We start from the raw sequence: 7,475 nt of genomic DNA on the forward strand, positions 1-7,475 counted from the left end.
AAGGAAGGGATCATTTTTGTTGCTCGACGCTGAACACCTAGTTTAGCAATGTCCTTTGCATGGTGGGGAGACCAAAACTGTACCGCATATTCCAAGTGGGGTCTGACTAAACTATTGTAGAGCGGAAGTATTACATCTTTATTCTTGAATAAAAAGTTTCTTTTACGCCCGTGACGGGATACACTTGACGTTTAAGGGTGTTGAGGCTCTCTCAGACTCCCTTGAGCGAGCCCTTGGTACCCTGAGGGATTTTTTAGTATAGGCGAGCGGGGGAGGAGTAATGGGAGCAACGGGAGGAGTAATGGGAGGGGACATCTAGCTCATAATATAACCAGGCAGCTTAGAAGTAATTCTAGGGGAGTAACAGAGAACGGGCTAAGAATCTTCTATACTAACAGCAGGAGCCTCAGAAACAAGATAGACCTACTAAGGGGTGAAGCTTGTTCAGAAAATTTTGACATAATAGCGATCACTGAGACATGGATAGACACTGCTAATAGAAATTTTAGATCAGAATTTGAAATAACGGGTTATCAGATGTTTCACAAAGACAGAAGGGGCAGAAAGGGAGGTGGAGTTGCGCTATATGTTAAAGACTCCCTTAAATGTTTAGTTAACAATTTAGTCAAAACTAACATGGATTCAGAATCAGTTTGGGTGGACGTTTACAAAGGGAAAGAAAAACTAACTCTAATAGTTCTGTACAGGCCACCCAGCCTTAACAGGCAGGACACGAGTATATTACTACAGGAGATTGGCAGGGCGTGTATGAGTAGAAATGTCTGCGTAATGGGGGACTTTAACTATAGGAATATAAACTGGGAAGACCTAGTGGGTGACCTGGAAGCCGAGGACTTTCTTGAAGTTATACAAGATAATTTCCTTAAGCAGGTAGTTACTGAGCCTACCAGAGGAGATAACATATTAGAATGGGAACTTGCTACGTGAGTTGGAGGTGGGCGGAGAGTTAGGAAATAGTGATCACAGAACGGTTCGTTTTAGCTTAGACTGGTCGGTAACCCGCGAACCAAACCCAGTGTTAGTGCCAGATTTCAGAAGAGCAAATTACGAGGGGCTTCGAAGACATCTTGAAGGGGTAAACTGGGATAATTTAAGGATTCATGAGGGCCAGAACTGCGGATTGGAGAGCCAGGAGAACCAGGTAGAAATGTCTTACAATAACTTAGTTAGAGTAATAGTAGAGGGGCAAGGACAGCATATACCACAGCGAACACTTAGAAAAGAAAACAATGATCCTTAGTGGATGACTCGTGGACTAAAACACGAGATTGGGTTAAAGAAGGGAATTTATCAGAAAATAAAGAATGGTGAAACACATCTCAGGGGCCGGTACGTCGAACTATCTAGATTAGTTAAGAAACCCCCCGGAATAGCAAAAAGGAACTATGAGATCAAAGTAGCATATGAGGCGAAAAGTAATCCTAAGGGCTTCTTTCAGATGTATAGAACAAAAACACGGGAGAAAATTGGACCGCTGAAAACAAACACAGGGGAGCTAGTAGAAAATTACGAAAATATGATCACATTGTTGAATGACTACTTCCTTTCAGTATTCACACAGGAGGATCGAACGACTATACCGGAAAGGGTTCAGGTGTACGAGGGCGGGGATGGCGACAAATTGAGGGATATAATCATTACCAGGCAAGTAGTTCAGGATGAGATAGATATGCTTAAGAAGAACAAGTCGCCAGGTCCTGACGGGATATTTCCGAGGGCATTAAAGGAATTAGGTGATGTACTCAGTGACCCACTAACCGACATCTTTAAGATGTCGGTAAATACTGGCTATGTGCCGAGCCTATGGAAAGTAGCTAATGTGACGCCGATTTTTAAAAAGGGGGAGAGGTCAGTTGCTTCAAACTATCGCCCAATTAGCTTAACATCGGTTATAGGCAAGATGCTGGAGTCCATAATAGCCAGGAACATTCGGGAGCATTTAGAGAAACATAGCTTAATTCACGACTCGCAGCATGGGTTCATAAAAGGTAGGTCATGCCTCACCAATTTCTTGTCCTTCTACAATAAAGTATTTGAGGCGGTTGACAGAGATGAAAATTATGATGTAATCTATCTTGATTTTAGTAAAGCGTTTGACAAAGTTCCTCACCAACGACTGTTGCTTAAATTACAGGCTCACGGAGTAGAGGGTAAAGTTTTGAACTGGGTCAAGGCGTGGCTTAGCAACAGGAAGCAAAGAGTGCAAATCAATGGTAAAAGATCTGACTGGGGATGTGTTACGAGTGGGGTCCCACAAGGTTCGGTATTAGGTCCACTTTTGTTTATTATTTATATCAATGACTTAGATACAGGAATTAGTAGTGATGTTAGTAAATTTGCAGATGATACCAAGATCGGTAGAGTAATTGAGTCGGATCGGGACGCTAGTATTCTCCAAGGTGAACTCAACAGATTGTATGACTGGGCGGATAAATGGCAGATGGAGTTCAATGTAAGGAAGTGCAGTATTCTGAGTGTAGGTAGGAACAACCCCTCACATAACTATTGCTTAAATGACACTCTCATAAGCAGGTCTGGGTGCGAGAGTGATTTAGGGGTCTTAGTGAGCTCTGATCTCCGTCCAAGGGCACAATGCATTCAAGCTAGAAATCGAGCTAATAGGGTACTGGGATTTATTTCAAGGAGCGTAAGCAACAGAAGCCCCGAAGTATTCCTCAATCTATATTTAGCATTAGTTAGACCTCATCTTGACTATGCGGTTCAGTTCTGGTCACCTTACTATAGAATGGATATCAAAATGTTAGAATCGGTGCAGAGGAGGATGACTAAGATGATTCAGGGGTTGAGAAACTTGCCATACGAGGAAAGACTCAAACAGTTAAACTTGCATTCTCTAGAAAGGCGAAGGGTGCGTGGAGACATGATCGAGGTTTATAAATGGATGAAGGGCTTTAATAAGGGAAACATTCATAAGGTTTTGTTGGTAAGAGAACCAGGTAGGACGCGAAGGGTTTAAACTGGATAAATTCAGATTCAACAGGGACATAGGCAAAAATTGGTTTACTAACAGGGTGGTGGATGAGTGGAATAGGCTTAGCAGTCATGTGGTGAGTGCCAATACAATTGTCACATTCAAAAATAGACTAGATAAATTCATGGACAGCGATATTAGGTGGGGTTAGATACACGGGAGCTTAGGGTCAAAGGAGCTGCCTCGTACAGGCCTACCGGCCTCTTGTAGACTCCTGCGTTCTTATGTTCTTATGTTCTTGTTGCTCGACGCTGAACACCTTCTAGTTTAGCAATGTCCTTTGCATGGTGGGGAGACCAAAACTGTACCGCATATTCCAAGTGGGGTCTGACTAAACTATTGTAGAGCGGAAGTATTACATCTTTATTCGTGAATAAAAAGTTTCTTTTAATGAAGCCCAACATTCTGTTCGCTTTATTTGTTGCGTCGATGCATTGATGTGAGAATTTGAGATTTGACGCGATTTTAATCCCCAGGTCCTTAACGCATTGAACGCTTGTGAGTTTAACGCCGCGTATTTCGTAATCGAACTTCTTATTTTTTGTTCCAACTTGAAGGACCTGGCACTTGTCTACGTTAAAGGGCATCTCCCATTTATCCGACCAAGCTGAAATTTTGTGCAAATCCTCTTGGAGGCTTTGCCTGTCTTCGTCAGTGAGAACCGAGTTACCAATCTTTGTGTCGTCTGCAAATTTACTAATGCGATTATTGAGTCCAACATCCACGTCGTTGATGTAAATAATGAAGAGCACTGGGCCAAGAACCGAGCCCTGAGGGACGCCACTAGTGACCGGCGCCCACTCTGAGTTAAATCCGTCAATCACAACTCTTTGTTGTCTGTTGCTCAACCAATTCGCGATCCATTTGTTTACTTGACCGTCAATGCCTATTTGCTTTAATTTATAAAGTAATTTATGATGTGGGACTTTATCAAACGCTTTCTGGAAATCAAGATAGACTACGTCCACTGATTTGGTTACGTCATAAACTGAGAAGAGATCGTTATAAAAGGTCAGTAGGTTTGACAGGCAGGATCTTTTGTTACGGAAGCCATGTTGTGAATCCCCAATTAATGAGTGGCTTTCGAGGTAACTCACAATTTTTCTCTAATTATGCTCTCGAGTAGCTTACCTACAATTGAAGTTAGACTAATGGGTCGGTAGTTACCTGGTATTTTTTTGTCTCCTTTCTTAAAAATCGGTGTCACGTTAGCCTTTTTCCAATCCGAAGGGACGATGCCTTGTCGCAAGGACATATTGAATACGGTAGTGAGGGAGGAGAGTATTTCGCTCTTTGTTTCTTTAAGCAGTATAGGATATACTTTGTCGGGTCCGGGACTTTTATTTGTTTTAAGTGATTGGAGAGCTTTAAGGACTTCATCGGTTGTTATTTCAAAATTAGGCAATGCATGCTCGAGATTTACAGTAGTACTGGTGTTGGTGGTAGCGAGAGGAAGACTTAGTATTAAACACCGAGGAAAAGTAATTGTTTAAGAGGTTTGCAATGTGTTGGCTGTCAGTCACTAGTGCACCGTCGCTGTTTGCTAAAGGCCCAATACCACTTTTGATCGCCTTTCTGTTGTTTATGTAACTGAAGAAAGATTTCGGATTATTTTTACAGTTGGCTGCAATATTTTCTTCATATCTACGCTTTGCCTGACCTACTAGTCTTTTTACTCGTCGCCTGGCATCATTATAAAGTCTAATGTTTTCGGGCGTGCTTTGTTCTTTCTTTAACCTGTAAAACAATTTTCTCTCATTGACTGATTGTTTAATTTCGCTATTAAACCACGGTGGGCTTTTATTAGTGTTAATTCGCTTCTCGCACAAGGGGACGAATGTGTTCTGCTGAGTGAGTAAGTGATTTTTAAAGCTTAGCCAGGCTTCCTCTACGTTGCCGTCATCTGATAGTTGTATTTCTGTTAGTTTTTGTCGGATTTCTACGAAGTTAGCTCTTTTGAAATTGGGCACCTTTACTTTATTTTCAGTCACTGATGATTGAGCTCTAATGTCGACGCGCACTAATTTATGATCGCAAGACCCGAGGTGTTCTCCTACCGTGACATTACTGACTAGGTTATCTTGGGTCGTTATAACAAGGTCGAGTATATTATTTTGTCGAGTTGGCTCAGAAACCATTTGGCTTAGATAATTTTCTTCTAGAAATTCGATCATTCTATGGGACTCGCCTTCTGTACCTGACAGTGTCGCCCAGTCGATATGGGGGAGGTTAAAGTCTCCCAATATCAGTGAGTCGTTGTTATCAAGTGACTGCCTTAAGACGTTGTACATTTCAAGGTCGTCATCGAGTGATTGCCCGGGAGGTCTGTAGGTGACAGATATATTTAAATTGACTTTTGCAATGTTTATTCGCACGCACAAATGTTCAACGTTACTGTTTCCCGGTGTTTTGTCAGTGGGTTGCAAATAGCTTTTGACATAAAGGGCGACGCCACCGCCTCTACGGTTTACACGATCTTTGTTGAAGAGTCTGTAGCCATCTATGTTGTATTCGGAACTTAAATCAATATTTGTGGTGTCGATAAATGTTTCAGTTATAGCAATTATGTCAAAATTTTTTGTTAGAGCAAGACATCTCAGTTCATCAAATTTGTTTCTTAGGCTACGCGCTTTGAAACTAAGGATTTTTAAGTTATCTAGAGGCTTGGTAATAGAGGTGGTGGTACTTGCGGGATCACGGTTACGGGTTTGTTGCGATGCACGGCGTCTATTTACACGGGTGGGGTGGAGGGACGTGGCTGTGACTCGTTTTTTGATCGGATGACACGTACTGCGTCGTTGAGGAGCCTTCCGAATCTGGCTGCCCCGATGGGAGACAGGTGCAATCCGTCCCTGTTGAAGAGCTCACTTTGTCCATAGAAATTGTCCCATGCGTTGAAGAACTCCACGTCAAGCTCCCTACAAAGAGTCTGTAAGCGGTTGTTTAGGCTGAAGGCCTTACTGAAAAAGTCGCTCTCCGCCCAAGTCCGTGGTAGAACTCCTGAAATCAAAATGTTAGGGGATTTAGACTTATACTGCTGGATGAGCCTACGGTACTTCTCCAGGAGTTCCTCAGACCGGGTCGTGGTGACGTCGTTCGTACCTGTGTGAATAACAAACAGTGAATCATTAGTAGCCTTGGGGGAGATCTTCTCAAGAGCAGCAGTTATATCGTCGATCCCAGCACCAGGATAGCAATAGTTCCGTCTTCGACGAGGAACTCTGCCGCAGAACTCAACGACCTGCTGGCGAATCATGGAGTCACCCACCAGGAAGGTGCTCTCCTGCTCGTCCTCCTCCTCCAGAATGGCAAACCTGTTGAAGCAATGAACAGGATAAATCGCTTGTCTGGCTGGTTTGGCTCCCCCATTCACGACGGTGAAGCCATCATGGGCGGTGCCACTAGCATCTTCCCGTTGCGTGGTGGTGTCCGCTGGTGTCGGCGGTACCGCTGAGGGCAAGGGGGCGGTTGGAGAAGGGTTTGGCACCACTGCAACGTTAGCCTGGATGAATTCCTGCAAGGAGGCAACAGAGCAAGAAAGCTCTATTATTTTATTCTGACCTGCTTCCATCTTCTCTTCTTGCTCCTGCAGTCTTGTCTCGAGATGCTGCCTGGTGAGAGAAAGCTCTATTATTTTATTCTGGCCTTCTTCCATCTTCTCTTCTTGCTCCTGCAGTCTTGTCTCGAGATGCTGCTTGGAGAGACACAGTCGACAGACAGTAGAACGTCCTGTAAAAAAGTGAACTGAGAAGCTACCATTACAAGTACTGCACTTCTTAGGCGCCATCTTAGCTGAAATGAAAGAGATAAAAACACAGAGTGAAGGGGATTAGGAAAGGGGGTGAGGTGTGTGAGAGGTAGTTTAGTAATGGAGGAAAAGTGAGAGAGAGGAGGAGTAGGAAGGGATGTGAGGTGAGTAAAGAGGGGGAAAGAGAGGCGGTGAGTGAGGTGTGTGAGATCAAGGAGGGTTAGGAAATAGGTGAGGTGAGTGAGAGGGAGTTTGGGAAAGGAGGTAAAGTGGGAGAGAGGAGTAGGAAGGAATGTGAGGTGAGTGAAGTGTGTGAGATCAAGAAGGGTTAAGAAAGAGGCGAGGTAAGGTGGGTGAAGGGATGGGTAAATAGAATGTGAGGTAAGGTGAGTGAGGAGTAGGAAGGGCTAATCCTCTAGGGGATTTGTAGTGAGGAGGAGCAAAAGGGATGTGAGGTGAGCGAGGGTGGGGGGGCTTAGGTGAGGTGAGGGAAAGGGGTGTAGGAAGTGTTAATCCTCTAGGGGATTTAAAGAGGGTGTAGTGAGGAGGAGCAGATTGAATCCTCAGGGAATTCAAAGGGTGAGTTGTCGACACACCCAAATCACGCGTGAAACACTCGGGAACACAACAACACACTCGGAACACACGAAACACTCAGAAACTCAAGCATAAGCACGATTAAACACCCTCAAGTCACTCGCAAAAACACCGGAA

The sequence above is a fragment of the Eriocheir sinensis genome, unplaced genomic scaffold, assembly GCF_024679095.1.
Source record: "Eriocheir sinensis breed Jianghai 21 unplaced genomic scaffold, ASM2467909v1 Scaffold1173, whole genome shotgun sequence".
NCBI lineage: Eukaryota > Metazoa > Arthropoda > Malacostraca > Decapoda > Varunidae > Eriocheir > Eriocheir sinensis.